Raw genomic sequence first — 25,331 nt, 5'->3', positions numbered from 1 at the left:
ATGATCTCTTTGGTTTTATAGGGCTAGACTTGGTAACTGAAAGGAGATATGACAAAGATGCCATCTCTGTCTCCTTTCTATTTTTAAGGTAGTATCAGTCTCTGCAATTTTACCTGGAATATGATATTGTCACTATCGTGTCTGCGTTAGTGGTGGAGGGGGATGGGGGTCTTCCTTTTGATGAGTCATGGAACCAGTAGACACACTCTAAGCTGAACTTGCACCAAGATCCCATTATTACCTGGCCTTCATATGTTCCTACCCTCACATGCAAACCATGAAGATGAGATAATTTGTGTTCATGGATATCAATGGCATTTGGTTCTTACATGCAACAATCCTCAGAATATTAGGTTTGGGTATTCTTTTCCCAATGTGCAGTTATTTAAGCAAATGGTTACAGTGCTCTTTGGGAAAAGAAGTCATCATTACAGTGTGTAATTGCTGGAATGCTACCAGGGTACTTTCTCTTGGGAACCAAGCTTGTTCTTCATTCAGTGGGTTCAGGGGTTGGAACACTGACTTGCATCTGGAAATTGAACAAGAGATTGTGACATTTTGTTAAGAGAACTGCCTTTAATCTCCTGATCAGCCTTCCTGGAGTTGTTGTTGTAAATGTTGGGCAATGCCATCATTGGATGCACATCTATCTTGACTCCAAGAAAAGTGTGTTCTATCAGCCATATATGCAGCTCTCTGCCTGCCATGCTCCTCTGGGTACTATTTCAACTTTCAACACTAATTAAACACTAATTGAAAGTTTCCTGTTTTAAACTGTTAAAAGCCACCACCTAGACTCCATTATTTTGAAATGTTACCATCCCCACTGTTATTAAGGAGACCATTTCCCTAACATTTTCCTCCCATAAACTGTACTCCACAGTTAGGCTGTAGGCTCTAATGCTGGCAACATTTTCACTACCATTTGTTAAATGAAGTATTTTCCTGGCCCTCCTGAAATCATAGTCAACTAGCAATTTGCCCAGGCTTACATGAGATGTCCACTCTGGCATGCCCATTTTTCGAAACTATTTCCCCTCTTTTACTACTATCTACCATAGCAATGTTGACACTTCTATTCCACTTATAGTGGGCCACATTTTCTCCAAGTTTCTAAGAAATATCATAGCATTATCTTTTGCAGTCTTTCCCAAAGTGTTTTGCCAGAATGTTTTTAAAACAGCAGTTCTTCTCTGTAAAGACAAACTCTTCCATATATAATTTCATCTTCTCCCTGAATTTTGTTTTCACAGTTCCTCTGCAAGACCAGCTGTCTTGATCCTGCAGCTCTTTGGGATATTGCTCCCTACCTCCCTTCACAAGCTTGTCACTCCCATGGCCAGATTATGGTGTGACATAACTCTGCTTATTGACTTTTTACTTAAGAGGAAAGGGAGGTTCAGATTTTGAGGAAGGCACATGATGTCTTGCAGGAGAGAGGCCTTCTTTAAGGCAAATGGGACCCTAGCCTTTAACAGAGAGAAATGTGCCACTTCTACAGCTCCAAAGAGTTCAAAGGAATTTAGAGATTCAATATTTTTAAGAGCATGTACCCATGTGACCCCATCCCTTATGTCAGGGTCCCATTTTTTCCCAATCAGGACTTTGAACTTGACATATACTATGTGTCTAGGTTGAATGTTAAACCTTTATTAGAACTGTGCTATTTCCATTTGGCTCTCTTCCTGGTCCTCAGTTTTCTCTGTCCTGAGTATGCAGGAAATAAAGGACTGTTATTTGCTGCCAGGAAGTCTCTCTGATATTCGGTTACCTTTTTAATAGACAATAACCCCCAGACTTTCCTTTTCTTTCTCCAGAGCATCAATTACCCCTAGAATAGTTATCCTTATCAATACTATTTATCCTATGTCTCTTAAGCACATGATACATTGCTCCTCCTAGTTTATGTCTCTAGTTTATCACTGATAAAAATTTTAACAATTGCACTAAAATCTTGTTACAGAACCTATCCAAGTTCCGTCTACCACCAGTGATTTGGCCTTCATTGTCAGCTGGCTGGAAAATGTTCCAATCCATCTGATTTCTCAGGCTATTACTAGAAGCAACTGTTGCAGTTCAGGTTATTGATGAAGCAGACCCTAAAATGGAGATCAGCACACAGGAGGTTTAGTAGGTAGTGCTCTTAGAATTAACACTGGGAAGAGGAAAACGAATTAGGCTTAAATGGAGGAAAAATTTGGGCCCTAGTTGAACTCTGGTGAGCTCTGAAGCTTGGGTTGATCTTCAGAGTTGTCTTGATTTGGGGTAGTTTAAACCCCAGAATTTACCAGTCACTGGATTTAAACTGTGACTTCTATGGCAATGTGACATTGTACAAGGAGGCTTTTTTTCAGCTGAAGGCAATTTTCCAGGGTTGACTGTTGAAGGTTTTTGACAGCAGCACTCCTCAAAACTGGGTGAAAACAGCCTCAATCCTGATGGGAAGACCTGAGCAATACAGCAGTGTCCACAACACATTGCTTGGGGCAATCAAATTGAAAGCCAAAATCACAAAGCTGTATCTGTTGGTAAACGTGTGATTTCAGAACAGAGAACCAAAAATACATGGCCCTGGTCTCAGGAGAAGCATTGTTGCCATAGCAATAAAGCACAAATATGTCATCATTATTACTAGGTCTGAAATGATAAAGCCCACTTGCAAAGTGATTAGGGAGAAAAAATAAATTGGAGCAAAATTCAGTTACCTCACTGTTTTCTTATGAGCAAGACTTTATCAGAAGCTGAAATGTGAAAAGATACCTATAATTAACTTCATAAGATTTTAAAAGAAGTAAAAACTTGCTTACGAAAAAAATATGTAGGGAAGTCACTCACCAGACAAACTAACATATGCATTTTTATTATCTATAAGTGCTGTTACTACCCTCACTACTCTCAACTCTTCCCCTCACCATCTACCCTCTGGAGCATTGAAAATTAAACTTTAAACTTAGTAAGCAGTCTTGTTGTAAATTCTGTGTTTCAATAGACTGTTTCTGAATAGCTCAATTTCTTGATTTTCAGTGTTGTTTTATGACTGTTTCCCTTCTCTTTTTACAGAGGGACTTTGGTTTATGGAGGAGCTTATAGGATCCCCACTGTCCTCTGCAGCAGTGGTATCTTTGCCTTCTTAATCACTGCTACAGCTCCCAGCATCTGCTGGTTCTCTGCACCTGGTTAACTGTTAATAATCCATCAGCCAGTCAGGCTCCAACCTAGTTCTCTTTGGCTTTGGCTTCTCTGAAGAATTGCTGGACACTTTTTTTCATCCTAAACCTGAATGTGCTACCTAGTATAGCAGAGCTTCAGGATCCCTTCTCTTGAGCCACTGTGACACTCTCTGCTAGCTGGCCAGTCAGCACCATCAGCCGCTTCCCCTAGCTCTCCACAGGACATGTGGGAACTCCTGGATTCCTTACGAGAGCTGGACAGCTCTAAAGAACTGCCATCCCAGGCCTGAAGAGTGTGGTCAATTTAGACGTTTGTCACATCAGCATTGTACATAGATATGGTTCCCCTCAAACTATCTAGTACACTCCTTGTCCCCCTCCAAGGCATCAACCCATAGATTAGGGGTCAAAACATCAATGTCTTCCTGCCTGTTTTCCTTCTCTCCATTTCTATTATCTTTCAAACCTACAGCCTCAGTTCTGAAAGCCTCCAATTTTTACTACCTATCCAGTAGAGACCTCCCCACATGTCATAATGTCATAGCCTCTTTCTTCTTCCCCAGGGTTATCAGCCACCCCATATTCCCTGAAATTTTCATTGTGAATAAATGAGGAATGGCTGCAAACACACATGATTACTGGAAGACAAATTAAAAACACAATGTTTGCATATATATATATATATATAGCTTTGGATCTGTATCTATATTTTCCTTTATATCAGTATGTACTTTAGCCACCTCCATTCTCATTTTTTAAAAAGTCTGCTTTTTCTATAGATTTTAAATTATACTAGCACTATTAGATTTTATAATGACCCATTTAAAAAGAATAGTAATCTCTATATTTCCTACCTTACTTTAGATAACACCTTTAACTCATTTAAAATCAGTGAAAGTATTACATGTGACTTAATTTAAGTAGAATACACAATCAACAGTCTTAAAACTTCTTTTCGAGTGGGATTTTTTTCTTTGTTTGCCTTTCTAAGTCTTCAAAGCAAAGTTCCTAAATATAAATAATGTGTTGTTTTATTTATTTTGGCTCTATGTCTATTAGCAAGTATGTGTACTTCCTAATATTTCCTTTGCCGTGTATGTCAAATAAAACCTACTTTGCAGAGAAGCTAGAGTTCCTAAAATAATTTGCTAAACTTATAGACAAAGTACATATTTTCTCTAGTGCTTCCTCAAGAACATAGGAGAAGTCACTAAACTAATTTCCATAAACAGCGATAATAGCTCAGCTATTGAAAATGTCATAAACAGGCTGAGTGTGGTGACTCGAGCCTATAATCCCAGCACGCTAGGAGGCCAAGGTGGGCAGATCACCTGAGGTCAGGAGTGCGAGACCAACGTGGCCAATGTGGCAAAACCCCGTCTCTACTAAAAATACAAAAATTAGCCTGGCATTGTGGCATGCACCTGTAGCCCCAGCTACTTGGGAGGCTGAGGCAGGATAATTGTTTGAACCCGGGAGATGGAGGTTGCCGTGAGCCAAGGTTATGCCATCTCACTCCAGCCCAGGTGACAGAGTGAGACTCCATTTTCAAAGGAAAAAATAAAAGAAAATGTCATAAACAGAGATAATATCTCAGCTATCGAAAATGTCATCCGACAATTCTTTAATATGAAATTTGCTGAACCATTTGAACCCCTGAGCATTGTAAGATGAAACATATAATGATATTTTAGTTAATGGCCATGATGGTAAACAAAACATAACAATTCTTTTTAGATCCTGAACTTCAGCTATATATTTATTTTGTGGATGGAGCCACCCAAGCTTAAAACTATAGTCTAGTTTTTTAGAAGAATGTTTACAAGACTATATTCTCCCTTGTATAAAATTTAAAAGGCAATGAAATCTCAATTGCCCCAATAAGAGTGAGAAACAATGAGATCAGTGATCTTTGACAGAAGACATGTGTTCATATATTTCATCAGGATGCATTTTTCATATATTAAACCAGTATTTCACTTAGCTAGAGATTTTGTGATTACTGTATTATAAGATGACTTTTATTACTTGAAATTTACACTCAGGCATACGTGTAATACATAAGTGTAATTTTCTTGTTAGAAATCTGCAGTTTGGGTTGTATTTTATGTACATGAAATATTAAGACCATGAGTGTCCTCCAGTAGAGGGAAGTATATCTTAACCTTGACTGCAATTAGAATCAGAGTTGAGTTTCTTTATTTGCTTTTATTATTGATACATAGGCCACCCCCAACCCCCACCAAATTATTCTGATTCAGCTGAGCTGGGATGAGCTTAGACACTGGATTTCCTCCCAGGGTTGAGAAGCACTGGTCAAATTTACCATGGAACATAGCGTTCGGATTACCCTTATAATGTGGACATTCAACCTCAACTCTCAAATATTTGTTAAATTCCCAAAGTCTGATGATCATGTATTTAAAGTCTGAATTGATAAGATAACAATGTTGCAGTCTTAGATGAACTACTACAGGTTATTAACGATCATGCAGTGTTTCTGTGTAACCCACTTTGACTATTTTTCTCAACTTATTCCTTTATCTTGAATATCAAAGTGAGTTTTCAGTTGGAAATTAATCCACAGAAGACACATCCAGGCAAAAAATTCATCCTTTAAAAAGTGTGCAATTAATCTGCACAGTAATATGGAGAATATAATTTGGTTCTAGAAACTGATATGATATAGTAATGGGAAACCCACCATTTGCTATGTTTAAAGAACCTAGTTCTCAAGGGGAAAATATCATCTAAAAGTTACTTGATGTAGGTTATATAGATTTCAGGAAGGAAAAATTTTATTCACGTTCAATTGTGAGATTTTAGTTTTATCAAATAGGTTCAAAACAAAAAGTAGATTTATCATTTAAGAAGGTTTCAGATGATTAGTGCAGCTATGAACTCAATTCTCATCTCAAATCCTGTACCAAAACCAAACATATTACTTCCTCTTCTTTCCTAAATGTCAAGAATAGACAAGTTAGTGAAACACATGGAACAAGAAATAGTTAATTCATAACTTTAAACAAATATGTGGGCTGTTGTCTCATTCTTTTTTGTCTTAGATCCACTTAACGAGACAACTTGACAACCACTGTCTTTATTGATAAAGTACATATCACCCAGGACAAATTTGTGGGTTTAAAAAAATGTTCTTGTCATAAGGAAATTTATCCCTGGTCTTCAAACTGTATGTTCAGTCATATTTTATGATTTTGTTTGCAAAACCTGTGGTTGCTAAAATCGATGAGCTGCACTGGTACACACAGCATGAGCATCCTATTTCTCCAACCAAAAATCTATCATATTATGAGAAGAAACAAAACGAAGCATTGGATATATGAACACACAGGGCCTTTTATACTCGGTTCTGGAAAAAAAGAGGAGATGTGGAGGAACTAACAAAAATACCCTCTGGACAGTGCCTATAGAGGCAGGAGACCTTCTTGACTCTCAAAATTTCCAGATTTGCTTTAACAGTCCTTCTAGTTAGTCAGAGACTAAAGGAATGGAAAAAGGCAGAATGCTGAGACCTAATGCAGCCTTCATTTTCCCAGAGAATATGAATGTCTTCATTGGCCACGCCTCTCAAACTTTACTACGCATGTGAATCACTCAGGCATCTTTTTGAAATGCAGAATTGTTTCAATAGGTCTAAAATGAGATCTGAGATTTTATATTTCTAACTGGTGACGCCAAGGTTGCTAAGCCAATTATTCAAAGCACAGTTGCTGAATATAGTCTGGGTGTGATTTCAATTCTTTAACTCACCTTGGAACCATTCCCTTTCACAAGACCAGTGGTCAAATGAAACAATAGGGAACACTGGGGAGTTACGAACTGATTGTATATTCACTTGTCCTATGAGTGGGTGCATAAGAATGAATGAGACATCCTTCACTAAGCACTTCATTGCTTCTAATTAGAGAAGAAAAAGCATTCCCTTCAAATTTCACTACCCTGTTCTACCTAGCATATGCGGGCCTTTCGACATTAGGCGATAATAGGTTCTGTCACTAGTGCAGCAAACTAACTGCTTTTTAAAAATTAACCCTGAACTTTATTCTCATGTTATTGTTAATGCAATTGAGAAAAGAAGTACTCCATGTACTATTTATAATACTAATAGAAAAAATCAAATAGTTATTTAAAGTCTTCATTTTCCATATTTTTAACTTTCTGCTTTTATTATTTGGAAACTGTATTGAATTTGAGAAAGAGATGGTCATAAAATCTAATTAGTAACAATAATTATGGAATGCTTAATGTGATCAAGCAGGCGATATTTTAGGTATTAATTTAATGAATCTCTGTGAGGTTTGTACAGTTACTTTTATTATTTTAAGGGTAAGGAAACTGAAAATTTAAGCAACAGATCATGCTTTCCACAGCTGGTAAGTGTCAGAGGCAGAGCTTGAAACAATGCATTCTGACTACAGTGCCCATGCAGGTAACCACTTTGTAATTCTGGCTAGTTAGGTATAAAAGTACCAGGTGTGATTTCAGAGAAACTAGAATGTTCCTCAAACACAGCTTCTGCCCCTACACCACTCATTAGACACCAAAGCTACAGGTACTTGAATTTATCTTTCTCATTCATTGTCCTTACCGATATTTAGCACAGGTAACCTAAAAGTACTTGCCCATTGCATTCAAAAAAGTAACAACAATCTCCTATAAACTCAACTGTTCCTTTCCTCTTTTACAGCCAGGTTACTAAGTCCTGGAGAAAAAAATAAATTGTCCTGAAGCCATTACATGTTCATTATCTCCAGCCTTAGTTGAATATTCCTTTTTGTTTTTTAGAAGTCCTTCCCTTCAAGCAATTTATACCTTTGCCACTCCCTTCAGCCTTGCCCAAACTCACCTTCTTCTCACCATCAGAAAATGTCCTTGGCTCTTATTTCCCAATGACTATTGAGTCCATTAAATGTTAAGTCCCTTAAACCCTCTCATTCTCACAAACTTCCCCATATACTTCCATTCAGTCATCTTTTCTCGGCTTTACTTTAGTTTCGTTGGAAATAATGCCCCTCTTGTCATTCAAAATTTATCTTGACCCTCTGCTGTGGATGACACCCATTGCCCTCCTCCAGGCTGTCTTCAGCAGTCAGTCTCTTTTCTCTGCAGCTTCTATTGCTTCTATGTGCAGAACTTTCCCAACATTAAAAGCAAAAAAAGAAAGAAAAAAACAAAAGCAACAACAAGAAACTAAACTATATTCGCTTTTTTGCTATTTTTAGCTAGTGATCTCTTTCACCTCTTACCCCTTCAGAATTATTTTAAAGAAGAATATAGACTTAAGGTCATGCATGTAATCCTATCACTTTGGGAGGCTGAGGCAGGCAGATAACTTGAGGTCAGTTCAAGACTAGCCTGGCCATCACAATGAAACCCCGTTTCTACTAAAAATGAAAAAATAATTAGCCAGGCATGGTGGTGGACTCCTGTAATCCTAGCTACTCAGGAGGCTGAAGCATGAGAATTGCTTGAACCCAGGAGGCGGAAGTTGCAGTGAGCAGAGATTGTGCCACTGCACTCCAGCCTAAGGGACAGAGCAATACTCTGTCTTAAAAATATATATATATATATGTATATATATTTTTATATATTATATACTATATAGTATATGATTATATACTATATAAATATATATACTATATAGTATATGATTATATACTATAATATATAGTATATAATATATAATATATAGATTTGCTCTCTCTCTTTACATCGTTATCTCTTGTTCTCTATTCAGTCTTGGTATTTGTTGATTTTCCATTCTTCTAAATCACCAATGGATCATATTGAAGTTTAATGGACACCTGTCATTTTTTGTTTCCATTCATTTGCTCAGTTATTGACATGATTGCTTCCTTTTATTTAAAATTCTCTCTGTTATTATTTTCTAGGATAAAACTACCATTTTTTTTCTTGTTAAGATTGCAAAGTGGTGAAACTGGTAAACTGAAGAGAGATATTTGAGGATACGAAAATGTCATATGATGTTTTAATATAGTTCTACAGCATATGAACACCTGTAGGCCCAGCATAATAGACCAGTCATTTTAATTTTGATAACAGACTGTTGCTCTGGCATCTTCCTCTAAACAGCAGAAAATGATATAAAATAATATTTTGAATTTCCTCATCCCTGTAGATATCACAAATATCGCACCCTGAGAAATAGGTCCTGAGAAAAATAACCGGAAAGAAAAAAGCTTCATCTTAGGCAAAGTAACATCTCTTTGATCATGTGTGACTTTGTGTTTACCATTCACCATTATAATCAAGGTCAGAGAATTTCACAGTGCTGTTCACAGGGTAGCACATAGCACCTCCACATTGAGCTAGCTTAAGTCAAAGGTCTTAGCCTGGAAATTAGAAGTGCCTTTCCACAAGTCATTTTTGCAATTCTGAGAAAAATCTGATATGGATGCTTTTCAGAATTGTACATGTACCCGATCTTTCACTTGTAATTTCAAGAAGCCAGATTGCTGGGTTAAATATCTGTGTCTGGAAGATTTAAATTGTTCATCTAATGTGTTTTTAAATCTCCCTATTCTCGCTCAGTTTACAGGTTTATTAATTTGCTGCCTCACCTCTCTCATTTTTAAAATGAGGATAATAACAGTACCTACCTCAAAGGGTTACTGTGGATATTAAATTTGTAAATATATTTTAGGTGCTTAATTATTCTTGTCCTTCCTAATTTCTATCAGCTGCTCTTTGGGTGTCAGATTTATATTGAAAGCATTGAGGGACATAAACTTTCTCTGCCTTCCTCAATTGATTCATTACATTTTCAACTACAAAGAGGCAAATAAACACTTTTCATCTTACAAGTGATGAGAGGCTAGGAATCTTAAGTCACCTCGGGTTTCTCAAGATTTAAAAGCAGATAAGAAAATTGTCTAATAGAGTTGTCATGTGGATTAATAATAAATTATGTGATGTACCACAAATACATAATTGCTTCAGTATTTAATTATGGTAATTATGATAAGTAGAATCATCCTTAGTGCTATAATTGTATGTTATACTGCTTACATTAACCACAGTAGTGGTAGTGACAGGAGTAATACTAACTGTGAGAATTTTTGTATTGCTCCACTCTATCAGATATAAAAAAGAAATTCAACTCAGTCTAGTTAGTGCCCTTCCTGGGTACCTGTACTTTATTTTCTTATTGATTATTCCAGCCATTCTTTTTCAGATGCTATCTCAACTTATTAATCTTCACCTCTCTGCTTCCACTCAGGCAGATATTTCACAAAATTCAAAGAAAACATTCAACCAGCTTCAAGATACAATGCTGGTTTTTTCACATATAGAATAAAAATAAATTTCTGTGGATATAAACCTTTCAGACTTTTGTTATTTTTAATACTTAGAAAAAATACTGCCTTGTAGAGATTCTAGACTTTCTCCCATTATCTTGATGAATTTGTTATTTCCTCTCTATCACTCTGGCAGATGTAGCAGAAGAGTGTGTATGTGTGTCTATTTAGAGGAGACAAACAGATTTTTAAGGGATAAATATTCAATATTACAGAGAAGGAAAAGAAGAAATAAATAACACCAATTAATTAAGATCAGTTTTTTAACAAAAAGAGTAATTATCACCTTAATTCAATCATAATAATAGTCATACAATGACAACTGCTAGTAGCAAATTGAAAGGTACAATAACGATATCCTTGGAGATATTTCAGATAAAATATAAACTCAAAATGAAAAAGCTGATAGAAAGTAGCATTCATTAAATAAATTTAATTTTTCAGACGAGCATAGTTTTCTGCTAAAGTTTATCTGCTCTGGAGCCAAAACCCAGGAAGTATACAAAGTACTCACTATGAGGAAAGGTGATTGAATTATTTACACTAACAGAAAAAGTGAAGTATATGCATTTATAATCCCTACTCTGTACCATTGAATTATGTGAGGTAGAATAAATAATACTCTGACTGATTTTATTCTCTGTATTTACTTTCCAAAGTTATTTCAACATGAATATTCATGACATAGAACATTTATGAAAAAATTAACATTAAACTTCTGTATGCATCTAAACTATTACCTCTTTATCCCCACAACATTGGCACACTGTACTACTCAGAATCTATACCAAGGTAATGTTGTTCTGATTTTGCTTTTCAAGTCTGTTCTGGGGGATTTTGAGGGTATGGTGCTATAGCCTGTAATTTTGTTAGTTTTTTTTTTCACCAAGTGTACTTGGTAGAGAGAATATTTTCTTTCTTTTTAATTCTTCTAACTTCTTAATAAAAAAATTGGAAGCCAAGGTAATTACCACATTACACTAAAGCTTATACTCAAGTACCAGTAACAGATTCTCAAGGTACATAGATAATAATATGTGGCACATAACTCTTGAGACATAGTCTTAGTGAACATTAATTTGGTGTTGTTCTTTTTCTCATTTTTATTTTCTTTGCTAGTCCTCCATTTTTGTGGATGTATGTCTTCCTCTCAGCATATTAGAATCGCTAAGCTATAGACTAACTGATAATTATTTGGTATTTGGTGGGGGGGAGGGTGCTTTTTTTTAACTTTTATTTTAGATTCAGGGAGTACATGTGCAGGTTTATTACCTGAGTATATTGTGTGATGCTGAGGTTTGGCGTATGGGTGATCCTGTCATCCAGATAGTGAGCATAATACCCAAAAGGTAGCTTTTCAACCCTTGGCCCCTCCTTCTCTCCCACCTTTAGTAGTCCCCAGTGACTACTGTTACCATCCTTATGTCCATGAGTACCCAATGTTTAGCTCCCATTTATAAGTGAGAATGTGTGGTATTTGATTTTTCTGTTTTTGCATTATTAGCTTAGGATAATAGCTTCCAGATGCATCCATGTGACTGAAAGATCATGATTTAAATTTTTTTAATGACTGCATGGTATTCCATGGTGTTGATACCACATTTTCCTTATCCAATCCACTATTAATGAGCACCTAGGTTGAGTCCATATCTTTGCTATTGTGAATAGTGCTGTGGTTAGTACATGTGTCTTTGGTAAAACGATTCGTTTTCTTTTGGATATATATCCAATAACGGGTTTGCTGGGTCAAATGGTAGTTCTGTTTTTAGTTAGAGAAATCTCCAAACCACTTTCCACAGTGGCTGAATTAATCTACATTCCCACCAACACTGTATATGTGTTCCTTTTCTCTTTATCTTCCCCAGCATCTGTTGGTTTTTGACTTTTTAGTAGTAGCAATTTTGACTGATGTGAGATATTACCTCATTGTAATTTTATTTGCATTTGTCTTATGGTTACTAATATAGAACATTTTTTCATATGTTTCTTGGCACTTTGTTTTATTTTGAGAAATGTCCATTTCTTTGGCCCACTTTTTAATGAGGTTGTTTTATTTAATGGGGTTATTTATTTAAATAAGAAAACTTTATTGAGGTATAATTTCCATATAGTGATGTTCACCCTTCTTAAGTGTACAGTTGATGAATTTGACAAATGTTTACAGTCATGCAGTCACCAAAGCAATGAAGTTGTTAGATATTTTCATCATCTAAAAATTCCCTCATGCCTCTTTGTAGATAATCCCTCTCACCATTCTCAGCCTCCAACAGCTCTTACTATTATAGCTCTAGTTATTTTACTTTTATAGTTTCAATATAGAAAATTTTAGCCCACTGAGACACTAGCCATTAAAATTATCCATAAATTTCTTAAATTGGTAGTTAAAGATGTAAACCACAGAACTGAAATAATATTGTTCAAATTTTGTGATGAGGTGGCAAGTACTAAAATGTCATCATCACGGAAAATATTACAAAATACTGTAATTTCATTTTATAAATTGCTATCTCAGATTGCAGTTTTCACCATCACTTAGAGCAATATCTAGTTTCATAGATTATTGTTTCCATTCTTCTTTCAAATGTTTCAATGCCAGTAGAGTATTAAAAAAATGGAAATAGCATATGTTGCCAAATTTGTTTTTTCTTTATATACTTTGATCTATAATTGCCAGAAAATGTTATTCCCTATAGAAATAAGTGTTGAGCTTATATGTTCATGAATCTTATCTTTCATAGTCATAGAAATTGTGTTGATTTTCTTGTTCTAATTATCTTATTTTTATTGAAATAATATTTGTATTCCTTTTTTTCCCATGCTGTATCTATTTAGGAAACAAATTTCTCTAAAATTTTAAAAACATTTTAATCATTTTAATAGTGAAATAATTCAGAACTGTTAGCTTTTTTTGCTAAGTTTTCACTGATATTATTAAAGGTAAATTAGTTTATACTCAATAATGTGGAAAATATAAATTCAAGATCACCTCTTGTTTTACCTTTTTAAAAACTGCGTCTTATATATTGTATAAAATAAATCAAATCTTTTATTGTGATTATTACCTCTTAGATCCAAAACTGGAACAATAAGAGAAGCATGGAGGAAACAAATGCATGATGTGACTGGCAAAACATACTTCATTACTCAAGAATGTATTGCCTCCTTGCCTTTGGAAAGAAGGATTCACAAGTTAATTTTTTTTCGTCCCTTACCCAAGTGTTTCCAAAGCTGAAAAGCTCCTTATAGTTCAAAACAGTGCCCTAAAGAAAGTTAGTAGCACAATCCAAACCCTCAAAAATTCCAAAAACAGTTGTTCTTTGTTTTGAAGATATAGGGCAAGAGATGTGGTAAGGAACTTCCTAGAGGCCTGAAAGACTCAGTCAGAATAGATGTGTGGTTTATGGGTTGAGCTGTACCGGTGTGTCTGAGTATTCTTTAACACATTTGTTCCTTGTATATTTGAGATATTCAGGGCCTCCAAATTACATAACTCAGAGCAGGAAAGTCCCTTGAATGATTTGAAAGATGGGTACTGATTGATCTCACCTCTCATCTTTATGACAGTCCTTTAGCTTTGATGATGGCTCTTAAGGTCTTCTATTTTTATAACTGTACATTACCAGTTTCTTCAAGTCTTCTCTTAAACAGCTTGATTTACACCCTGACCTGGGATTTGAAGTAAATAATAGACAGCCATAAGTCTCCAACTGTTAGCACACAATTTAATAGGTCTTTTTTTTTTTTCCTTACTTCCCACTTCCTACTTTTTTCTTGGCACTTCCTCAGTTTTCATGTAATCCATCAAAGCTTGTTCAAGGAATGTCATCTCTTAGTTTACTGTTTTCCTCCGTATGACTGGTTGGCAGTGCACTGTTGCTAGCATGGTCATCCAGAGGCTGTATGTCTCAGAGGAGGAGAAACTGCATCTGTTCTGTAAATGCTGCTCTTGCTGCATGTTGCTAACCCTTCATACTAGAACAGTTTGTTGGACCCTTTTTCTACATGGTAAATACGCTTAGCCATCTGCAAAAGGCTTCCTGTTCTTAATACAGTTTCTTCTTTTGCCCTGACTACTCACAGTTCTCTTTCTTAATTACAGACAGGAATATTTGGATCTGAACTTTATAGATACAAATATAACTAAATAAAAAATATGTAACACTTGAATACCATATATTTCATATTTGTTGTAGCACTGTTCACAATAGCTAAGATTTGGAAGCAACCTACATGTCCATCAGCAAATGAGTGAAGAAAATGTGGTACATATTCACAAGGAAGTATACTATTCAGTCATAAAAAGAGAATGAGATTCTGTCATTTACAACAGCATGGAAGAAACTGGAGATCATTATGTTAAGTGAAATAAGCCAGGCATAGAAAGACAAACATTGCATGTTCTCACTTATTTGTGGAATCTAAAAACCAAAACTATTGAACTAATGAACATAGGGAGTAGAAGGATGGTTACCAGAGGCCGGGAAGGGTAGTGGGGAGCTGGCAGGGAGGTGGGGATAGTTAATGGGTACAAAAACATAGTTAGATAAAATGAATAAGACATACCACTTGATAGCACAACAGGGTGACTATGGTCAATAATAACGTAATTGTACATTGAAAAATAACTAAAAGAATGTCATTGAATTGTTTGTAACACAAAGAGTAAATGCTTGAGGTGATGGATACTCAGTCTCCATGATGTTATTATTTCACATTGCATGGGTTTATCAAAACATCTCATGTACTCTATAAGTATATACACACTTCCTCTGTACTCACGAAATTAAAAATTAAAAAAATAAAATTAAAATAAATATTTAAAATAATATATTTCCTGTTTGACATACATGCTACATACGTCTACTACTCTCACTCTCCTCTTGTCTACATTCTTGAGGTTTTGATATCTGTTCTTTAAACTCTTCTCTTTTCTTTACAATGTATGTCTATTTGTGCAGTCTCCAAAAAAATTAGCTTTATTATTTGTGTTATTAAATTTGTAATAAAAAACAGGTAGAAGTTTTTGTTTTCCTTTCCATACAAATTGTTATTACAGAGAGATTTATTCATTGAATGTAGGAGTGATTAAAGCAAGAATATGGAAAGCATGATGTAAATGAATTGATATCAAAATCAGAAATGTAGATGAGTAACCGTAAAGTCCTGTATTGCTTTAAAGAAGTGAATGGGATTCCTTCCACCAGAGTCCCAACGGGACATGTCTTCAATGTGAGATGCTGGGTCAATAAAGGAAAAGAAGAAGATAGATAGGGAGGGGGAGTTTGTCAATGAGGAAGAAAGGAATCCCTAGACTGAATGGAATTTAGACTGAGGAAGCACATTTTTGAAAGGGGGAAGGAAAACAGGCCAGCAGTAGAAGTTTGAGAGAAGACAGCTGTCAATCATATTTCTTATGAGTAGGCTGACCAGGATGGGACTCAATTTAGGAAACTAGCAGGGAGGTTGAGCATGATAGATACATTAGCAAGAAGGGAATAATTTGTGGATCAAACTGTTCTAATCATTTTCACAGTGCCTATGGTGATATGCAAATGTACTGAATAGGCAAGTAGGCAGAGATTAAATTAGATATTCACATGATATTTTAAACTAAGACATTTTACCTTTTATCAAAAGACTTCACTTAAAGTAGACATATCCAGAAATACTTTTATAATATTGAGATTTATCATGACATCATTTCAAACAGTGAAGAAATTCATAATGTTGATTTTGCATATTATATTAACTTTTATATCATTTTGCCTTAGCTTACCAAAAGGACTTGGTTACATATGAATGGGAGAAATTCAAGTTATTAAAGCCACCAATCCAAATGTAACTCTAATATTGGCTTGTGATAAATAACACTGCATAAGTCCAAAAAGCACAAGAAGCAGGACTGAGTGCTTTGGCCTAAGGACTTTTGGATTATAGACTATCCCTAGTTTTCCTGCTGGTATGCCAAGAAAGAGTATATGCTATTACTAACATTTTCTACTAAACATATAGTAATACCACAGGGATGCCTGAATAATCCGTATGCAAATCAAAGGGAAGGGTAACTTGACTATTAAAAGTAGACACTGGAGGTCTCTGGGACCTGTTTCCCTTGTCAAGTTTGGGAGATCTCCTGTCATGGCTCTGAAGTGTCTTCTAGTCCGATCTTATATAATTGCAGTTATTCTTATTCATCTCACATCTTCAGATGTCTGGTCTGCAGACTCTGAAATGATGCTGCATAACTCCTTTCTTGTCACATGGCACAAAAACTCATTCTTCAACAAAAGTAAAATGATTTTTTTCTGCTCCACTCAGAGTAAATGCCAGAAGCTTCATAAAAATCCAGAGATTATCAGCTGATAATAATGCATATAGTGGTAAAGACAGAAATTATTAACATATGACTCACTGCTGGTTTCTTCTATATTTTAAGGGGCAATGGGGACCCATGAAAGTGGGTCGTTAAAAAAAAAAAAAGTTTTTCAAGCTTCTAGCATGCACACCCAAATACCCACGATGGTATTATTCATCTCATCCTGGACCCCTTTGAGAACTATATCCTCCTTTTTGAGACGAATAATGTAAGATCATTTGTAAAAAAGGGTATACAATCTGCTTTATAAGTCAACTTAAGACTTGAACTCATAATGCCTACATTGGTGTTTTTTCTTTTTTCTCCTATTCTCTCACCCAGTAATTTTCAACCACAGGTGATTTAGCCCACAGGGGAATAATTTTCAAACATCTAGAGAGAGTTTTGATTGTCAAGCAGGGTAACAGGTATCTAGTGAGTAATGGCCAGAGACACTGCTCAGCATCCTACAATGTATGACACTCCCACTCACCACCACACAGAGACACAACCAAGAATTACTCAGTCCGAAGTGTCAATAGTGACTGGGAGCAGTGGCTCATACCTGTAATCCCAGCACTTTGAAAGGCCAAGGTGTGTGGATCACTTGAGGTCAGGAGTTCCAGACCAGCCTGGCAACATGTGAAACCTCACATCTACTAAAAATAGTTTTAAAAAATTAGCTGGGCATGGTGACTGGCACCTGTAATGCCAGTTACTCAAGAGGCTAAGACAGGAGAATAGCTTGAATCCAGGACATGGAGGTTGCAGTGAGCCCAGATTGTGCCACTGCACTCCAGCCTGGGTGACAGAGCAAGACTCCATCTCAAAAACGAAAACAAAAAATAACAAAGCATCAATAGTGCTTCTGTTTAAAAACCAAAAGCTAGCTCTTTACATTTCTTCTCAGGGAGACCCATAAAATTTGTTTTTTAAGTGACACAGCTCCTCCTTGCTCAATAATCAACGAACACAGCTTGTTGTATTCAGTTCTGGTAGTGCATGTATAGTGATTTGGCTTGAGACATAAGCCAAAAGAATGCATGGTAAGCCATTAGTTGTTGCATCAAAATCAATCAGACTATTTAATGAAACAAGAAACTGTTTAACTGATGTGACCCATTAGCTGCATGGAAAGTTGAAACCTGTAACACCCTTTAGTTATTACATATAGTGGGACCCAGTATGAAGTGAGTTTTGGGATGTCTTTCTACTAAATATGAAACTTCTCGAGGAAGTTTAGGATCACTCTAGTCATATCCAGGATAAAGAAATCCTAGAACTACTATAACATCAAATATGTCTGAGAATCAAAGCTCTTCCATCACCATCTAGAACTTCGTGGGATTTATTTTTGAGATAAAATCTCTTTTCTGATTAAAATAATGTAAATGTATCTGTGCCAGAGTCTGTTCATCAGTTTTATTTCACCCTACCCCTGATTGTTTATTCCAGGAAAATCATTCTCCAAGGTTTCTTGTTTTTGTTTTTTCTTTTTCCTTTATTTTCTTTACCTTTTCATCTGTTTACTTTCCAGTCTTAAAGACTTCAGCTCAAGTACACCAAATTCTCTAATCTGATACATAGTTATTTCAACATAAATGAGATTTCCGTCTTAAGCTGTTTTTACAATGGCTATCTAGTTTTGAGTAAAGGACAGGATAAGAGCCACTTGGTAGGAGGGATGTTTACATTCAATTGTCACTCATCTTGATGTCCTGTATCTAATCCTCTTCTGACACTACCCTCAATGAGAAACCCCCTTCCTCCGAAATGACAGCATGTAGCATTGTTTTAAGAACATGTTGTCTTATGTTCTCAACCTTTTTATGTGTATTATTGTCTTTGTAGTCATATATAAATGTCAGAACTTTATCCTATACCCCTTAATAATTTCCATATTGCCTAAGACAATCTATGTCAACTATATATTAACAATAAATACTTTGATGAAAATTATCTAGCTAGAAAATGAAGTCCTAGTCCAAAGGAAAAAGAATATCTTGAACTCCTTAGGATGAGATTTCCAAAGTTACCTGTATGCATTTAAACAGCAAATACTTGGCTTATTTTAATAATAGAGCTTTATAGTCTGACCCATGAGAAGAGGATGACTGTGAACGAAAACATTATAGGTTTGATTGCATTAATATTTTATTGGAAGCAGCCAAGCAAATTGTAGATTGATTGTAAACAGCACACAATCAGTGGCTATGGAGAATTCCAGCATCGAACAAGACTTTAGCTTCTTTAAGAAGTAGTAGAAAATTTTCAGAAAAATAATTCAAGCTTTAATTTCCTAATTTAAATGGTATCACTCACTTAAGCAGTTTAGCTGATTATAACGATAAAAACTTGCCATGTACTTAGCAGCAACTTGCACATTCTCCTATGGTCTGATAGTTACAATGATTACTAATAGTTTCAAGGATATAATTTTTTCAATATTCATGTCAAGATTTTTAATATACAAAACACTGACGCTGAGATTAAGCATTTTATTTCAGGGGTAAAGCTTTCTCATTTTCTATCAATATGTCAGGTGCAAAACAGTTGTTCATGCTGTTGCTTTACTATGCTTTCAAATATATTTGCTGCTTGAATTAAGCCATCTTAAATTAATATATGCTAATTTCTTTTGTATGCAAAATGCTACCTCTTTGTGGAATGATAGTGGATTGCTTAAGGCTCTGAGGTACTGTAGTCTATGCTTTTACAAGAATGTAATGATTATGTCTAATTTTACCTAGCTTGGAAAGCCAGGAGATCAAGGTGAAGATAGGGTGCTTTCAGCTCAGTTAATATCAATATTGACTGAATGCCTTCTATATGCCAGGGATACTGCAAAGAAGGGAGAAACAAAAGATGAATGTGATGCTGCTGTTCTCAAGGAGATCAGAGTCTAGAACTGAAAAGAAGAATCAGCTGGAGTAGACATTAAGATAAGAATTGATCAGCCAGCAAGCAGGGACTAGGGTTGTTTAAAAGAGAGGCAAAGTAACTTTCTTAATTGAGGCAAAGTTAATTTTTTTCTTTACCGAAAGTCAACCATCCCAGAAAAATGCTGCTTTATTTTTAGTCGTTAAATTCTTATTAATTATTAAGGGCATTAATGGATACCAAGAACAACCACAAGCATTATTGTTATTGATGTTCTTCTCGCCTTCAATATTCTGTCACCTTTAAACATAAAATAGATTATTATTTCCCTTTCGTCTCTCTAACCTCATACCCCATATTATATATTATGTATCACACTATATATCATTTAATTATATATTATATATATCATATATAATTATATATATTTTTGTGGATACAAAATAGTTGTACATATTTACAGGGTATATGTGCTATTTTCATACAAGCATACAATATGTAATAATCAAATGAGGAAAATTTTGGTTGGGCGCTGTGGCTCATGCCTGTAATCCCAGCACTTTTGGAGGCCGAGGTGGGTGGATCACTGGAGGTCAGGAGTTCGTGAGCAGCCTGGCTAACATAGTGAAATCCTGTCTCTAATACAAATGCAAAAATTATCTGAGTATGGTGGTACGTTCCTGTAATCCCAGCTACTCAGAAGCTGAGACAGGAGAATCTTTTGAACCCAGGAGATGGAGGTTGTGGTGAGCCGAGATCATGCTACTGCTCTCCACATTCCAGCCTGGGTGATAAAGCAAGACTCCAACTCAAAAGAAAAAAGAAAAAGAAAAAAGGGCAAAATTGAGATATTCTTCACCTCCAACGTTTATTATTTCTTTGTGTTGAAAACATTCCAAATCCAATCTTCTAGTTATATTGAAATATACAATAAATTATTGTTAATTATGAGAACCCTATTGTGCTACCAAACCCTGGACTTTATTCCTTCTATCTATATTTTTGTACCCATTAGTCAAACTGTTTTTCTTCCCCTGCATCTCTCTTCCTCCCTCTACCTTTCGCAGCCTCTGGTAACCATCATTCTACTCTCTACAGACATGAGATCAATATTCTAGCTCCCACATATAAGTGAGAACATGAACATGAGATACTTACCTTACAATGCTTGGCTTATTCCCCTTAACATAATATCCTGCAGTTCTATCCACATTGTTGCAAATATCAGGATATCATCCTTTTTCATGGCTGAATAATATTCCACTGTCTATACGTAACACATTGTCTTCATCCATTCATCTATCAATGGACACTTAACACTGAATCCATGTCTTGGCTAATGTGCATTGTACTGCAGTAGACATGGGAGTGCAGATATCTCTTCAATACACTGAAGTCCGTTTGTTTTGTGATAAATATCCACCTGTGGGATTGCTGGATCACGTGGTAGTTCTACTTTTAGTTGTTTGAGAACTTCCCCACTATCTTTTGCAGTGGATGTACTAACTTACATTCCCACTGACAGCTTAGTAGCATTCCCCTTTCTCCATGTCCTCACCAGTATTTATCATTCCCTTTTTGATAAAAGCCATTCTAACTAGGGTAAGATGATAGCTTATGTGGTTTTGATTTGCATTTCTCAGATGTTATTGATATTGAGGATTTTTTCAATATCAATATCTGTTTGCCATTTGTATGTATTATTTTAAGAAATGTCTATTCAGATTTTTGTCCATTCTTACTTGGATCATTTATTTTATTTTATTTTATTTTTGCTATTGTGTTGTTAGAGTTTCTTATATATCCTGGTTATTAATCACTTGTCAGTTGAATAGTTTGCAAATATTTTATCCAATTCTGTAATTTGTCTCTTCACTTTCTTGTTTCCTTTGTTGTGCAATGCTTTTTACTTGATGTGATCCCATGTGTCCATTTTTGCTTTATTTGTCTGTGCTTCTGAGATTTTCCTCAAGAAATCTTTTTCCAGATCAGTGTCCTGAAGCATTTCCCAATGTTTTCTTCTAATAGTTTCAGAGTTTCAGGTCTTACATTTAACGTTTTAATATATTTTGATTTTTTTATATGGTGAGAGATAGAAGTTTAGTTTCATTCTTCTGCTTATGGATATCCTATTTCCCCAGCACTATTTTTGAAGATACTGTCCTTTCCCAAATGTATCTTCCTGATGCTGTTGTCAAAAATCAGTTGGCTGTAAGTGTGTGAATTTATTTCTGGGTTCTTTATTCTGTTCTATTGGTTTATGTGTCTGTTTGTTTGTTTGTTTGTCTGTTTGATCACAACTCTTATTCTGAAGTTTGGTTGCTCAGATTCCTAAGTTCCCACCCATCTCCACAACTTAATCTCTGCCCCTACCTTCCTACTCACTGATGTTGTTGATTGTTGTCATGAAACACCCAGTACTCTCTTTGAAGTTTGTCTCATATTCTGAATCTTTTCTTGTATGCTATCAATTAGAATATCTCCCTGTCATGCTCTATTCCTTCATATCCTACTGTTTGCTTACTTGAAGCCTAGATAATGTGATTAACAATTGGTAGTGATATGATAATCAATGTTATCACATGACACATATCTGTTCTTCAAATTTTTCTGGAAAAAAAATACTTTTTCCTGTAAGTAAAAATTTTCAGATTTTAGGATTTTACTTTTTTTAAGAAATGAAAGATATCTAGGCTCAGACAGCTATTGAATTCATCATATTGTCATTCCTCAGACTCAACACATTGCCACATGCCCTATATATATTTATATGTATTAAGAACATTATGTATAATAGATGTCAATAAGGAACTAAATACATCTTAGTGCATGAGTGAAAATTGAGGTAAAAACTATTCAGTCTAAATCTGTTCACAAACCTCATCAGTCCAACACACACACCAGCAAAGAATATTACTTACTATCATATATCATTATTAACAAATGTTTATGTATTATACTATATCTTAGCTTCAAAAACTGTATTTCAAATGTTTGGTATCCTGTGAAATATCTTTCCTTTACGTAGTTTTTCTGTCTAGTGATTTCAAGTTTCACTAGGTCAAAATATAACGTATTTGTCTGTCTTGTTAGGGCAGTTATTATAATCAATTACTTTTATTACAGTGAAAACAGAAGGTGAACAGTTCTAAGTTATTAAATATTTTCTATCAACTTGAATTCTCAAGAAAAACAGTAGGTATCTTCCAGTAATTTCCCATGCTTGAAAATTAGGAATTGTATGCAAATTTTTAAAAAATTTCTTAAGGAATTCTCTAGATTCTTCTAGATTAGTGGTTCTTAATCTGTATAGCTCTTGGGGAGCTTTAAGGTGCCTAGGCCACAATCCAGATTAATTAAAGTGTCAGCACTTTTGAAAGCTCCATTGAGGTCAAGTACTCTTCTAGGGCGAAAACAAGATCAGTCATGCTGATGGATATTCTGGCTTTGGGAGTGCGAGAACCACTGACACTGAGGAATGTGCAAAGAACGATATCATCCCCACATGGAAACTGAACAGTGATTGCTCCATGTGGTTTCTAGACCCCAAGCATCTTACACTATTGTAGGAAGCAGAGAACTCTAAGAGGCCAGGTGCCAAACACAATTGCCTAGAAGCAGCTTGGTAAGTAGCCAACTCGCTAACAAGCAGAGAGAACTGGTGAGTTTGAAGACAGTGACAGACAGAAAGGGCAGCCACTGTTGCTCATGATTAAAAAGCAACATTGTTGAGTACTGACTTTTAGGATTAATTCACAGAGTAATAATAGGTCAGGATCAAATGCAAAGGCTTTTGACTTTTTCAAAAGATTTGAAAATTGCCATTAGCCTATAGGGGAGCAGGGGCTAATTACCCTGTTGATAAATGTAGTTAACAGTGAGATCCTGAGAGAACACAAGCAACTCATCCAAAATTACACACACAGTAAAAAGACAGCAATGGAACTAATTTACTCAATCCAAGTCCTCCTCCGTGTCTATTATGTTATTCTGACAGTGAAGGAATTGATATATTTAATATTACTATGTTGGAGGAGAAAATTTAACATACTTCACCTTAAGTGTGATTAATCAGTACCTAAATGAACATACTTGTTGGGGTAAAATCTAGATTGTCTATCTCTCTTTAATATTGGTATTTCTGTAAAAAGAGTACTACAACATCATAAAGCAGGAAGACAAAGAGTAAAGCACCGAGGCCTTGAATTGCAGGTAAATAAATGTAGCTCTTATATATCAGCGAAGTGGGGACATTAAGTTTATAAAACAGTAAATCTAGATCTAGATTTTACACTGAAGGAAATCTAAAAGCACCTGTTTATTTTCTTGAATTATGCATTAGAGATTAGGATTTCTGAAATACTTAGCACTGATTATTGCTAGGTGAATGGTATAGATTTAACTGCACTATTAAGTGAGATAAATTGTGCTCAGAAGGGCAATTGCATATACCCTATACTTCTAAGCTCAATTCTTTCTTTAAATAGGTTTTGTTAAACCTATTCAACTTGAAGTTATCTACAAGTTTCTTATGCGCTGGTAGCACTTATAACAATAAATCTGCACAATAGATGGTCAGTATGAAGTGTGATGTTTTATTACTTTTATCTTTTAGATTTCTTTTATAGATGAGCTTTCTTGATAAAGAAACAGATTTTAGAGTCAAAATGGCACCAGCAGCACTAGTTAGATATCTTTGCTCTAACCTTCAAAGGATGAGTATGTTTAGGAAGTAGCCCAAATTTAATATTTCCTATGATGCTTATTTATTTTAATTATTTGTTTCTAATTAGACTATGTCATATATATGTATGCTGAACATAAAATAACATTTTCCCAATTTCCTTCCTCTATAATTAGATGCAGATTCATTTTTCTAAAAAGTGAATAAAAAGTTATGAAACTACAGAATAGTATCATCATCATTGTGAGGGTAGAATGACACTGGCTGAGAGAAAACAATAATTTCAATCTCTCTCTCTCCCTTTAATTTTCAACTCTTTGACTCTTTGACTTTTTGTTCTCACTGTCTATTGTAGACAAAAGAAACTCAAATGTGTAATACCATTGAGCTTGATTAGATACACAGGGAAAGTTATGTAGTATGTTTAATCTGCAACCTGTGTACATTAAAAAACAAATTCAAATGGGTTTTTGGAAGTGCATTGTCATGAATCAATGTGCTTTCTGGGTCTAAGGAACATAAGACAAGCGTCTTTTTGTTTTTGTTTTTAAGAGAAGCATAAATAGCTGAAACCTAAGTACAATCTGTTATCAATACTTATGGCTCAGGAGATGTGTTTCTTCCTCATTTGATTTAGTTTATATTCATGAAATGAAATCAAGATAATCATTTAGGCCAATTCTTTATTATTATTGTTATTATTATTTTATTATTATTATTTTTTTAGATGGAGTCTCTCTCTCTCACCCAGGCTGGAGTGTGCCAGCTTGATCACGGCTCACTGCAACCTCCACCTCCCAGGTTCAAGTGATTCTCCTGCCTTTAAGACAGTTCTTTACTTTACTCTAGTAGTCTTAGATGTGATTTGTAGGAACACATTGGAATATATGAAAACTTTCCTA

General features: G+C 35.3%; 1 long non-coding RNA gene across 7 annotated transcripts in view; it reads right to left on the bottom strand.

The window, feature by feature from the left end:
• Positions 1-25,331, bottom strand: part of LOC105465074 (uncharacterized) — a 234,945-nt gene that overhangs the window by 174,383 nt on the left and 35,231 nt on the right. The window contains exon 3 of one of the 7 annotated variants that reach the window (XR_011611745.1): positions 14,057-14,176. The exons of the other annotated variants lie outside the window; for them this stretch is intronic. This is a non-coding gene — a long non-coding RNA (uncharacterized lncRNA). The remainder of the gene's footprint in view (positions 1-14,056; positions 14,177-25,331) is intronic. 7 annotated transcript variants of the gene reach the window in all.

Source organism: Macaca nemestrina, chromosome 13 (genome assembly GCF_043159975.1).
Source record: "Macaca nemestrina isolate mMacNem1 chromosome 13, mMacNem.hap1, whole genome shotgun sequence".
Taxonomy (NCBI): domain Eukaryota; kingdom Metazoa; phylum Chordata; class Mammalia; order Primates; family Cercopithecidae; genus Macaca; species Macaca nemestrina.
Note: the sequence above shows the minus strand (reverse complement) of the source record. Positions and strands in the feature narration are given on the sequence as shown.